General features: G+C 52.8%; 1 pseudogene; it reads left to right on the forward strand.

Moving 5' to 3' along the window:
- Positions 1–964: 964 nt before the first annotated feature.
- The window catches only part of LOC140400189 (menin-like), a 13,626-nt pseudogene continuing 13,277 nt past the window's right edge, over positions 965–1,313 (forward strand).

Raw genomic sequence — 1,313 nt, forward strand, 5'->3', positions numbered from 1 at the left:
CTGTATCTAACCCCGTGCTGTACCTGTCCTGGGAGTGTTTGATGGGGACAGTGTAGTGGGTGGAGCTTTACTCTGTATCTAACCCCGTGCTGTACCTGTCCTGGGGTGTTTGATGGGACAGTGTAGAGGGAGCTTTACCCTGTATCTAACCCCGTGCTGTACCTGTCCTGGGAATGTTTGATGGGACAGTGTAGAGGGAGCTTTACTCTGTATCTAACCCCGTGCTGTACCTGTCCTGGGAGTGTTGATGGGGACAGTGTAGAGAGAGCTTTACTCTGTATCTAACCCCGTGCTGTACCTGTCCTGGGAGTGTTTGATGGGGACAGTGTAGTGGGAGCTTTACTCTGTATCTAACCCGTGCTGTACCTGTCCTGGGAGTGTTTGATGGGGACAGTGTAGAGGGAGCTTTACCCTGTATCTAACCCCGTGCTGTACCTGTCCTGGGAATGTTTGATGGGGACAGTGTAGAGGGAGCTTTACTCTGTATCTAACCCCGTGCTGTACCTGTCCTGGGAGTGTTTGATGGGGACAGTGTAGTGGGAGCTTTACTCTGTATCTAACCCCGTGCTGTACCTGTCCTGGGAGTGTTTGATGGGGACAGTGTAGAGGAGCTTTACTCTGTATCTAACCCCGTGCTGTACCTGTCCTGGGAGTGTTTGATGGGGACAGTGTAGAGGGAGCGTTACTCTGTTTTAGGGATGTGTGTTAGCCTCTTGCTATCTGCATCCTCTGGGGGGGGAGTTGTGTGAGGGTGAGAAGGTGTTGATGTCGGTCCAGGTTCTGTTCTCCGATTGACAGCGATTGGAATGTGCGCCTGGGGCAGAGGAAGTGGGGAACGGGCATGTGGGGTCCAGGGGGGGTTGAGAGACTGCTGTTTGGATTGTTCACAGAGTCGGTTCGAGGTTGTTCCTGGGAAGACGGAGGCTCAGCTTTACAGCAGCTGATGTGAATTAGTGAGCGAGGTATGAGACGAATGGTAACGAGTGTACTAAACTCAAACCCTCAACAATACCTCAAACCGCAGTGAGGTGGCAAACCACCTCCGAGAGCCCAATGGTAACGAGCACGTCAAAACTCACACAACCCTCAAGACACACCCTAACACAGACCCTCACACACACCCTCACACACACCCTCACACACACACCCAAACACACACACTCCACACACCCTCACACAGCGACCCTCACTACACAACCTCACACACAACCCTCTACACACATCACTCACACACACCCTCACACATCCCTCACACACACACCCTACACACACCCTCACACACACTCACTCACACACACCCTCACACACTCCCT

The sequence above is a fragment of the Scyliorhinus torazame genome, chromosome 24 (genome assembly GCF_047496885.1).
Source record: "Scyliorhinus torazame isolate Kashiwa2021f chromosome 24, sScyTor2.1, whole genome shotgun sequence".
In the NCBI taxonomy this organism is placed as follows: domain Eukaryota; kingdom Metazoa; phylum Chordata; class Chondrichthyes; order Carcharhiniformes; family Scyliorhinidae; genus Scyliorhinus; species Scyliorhinus torazame.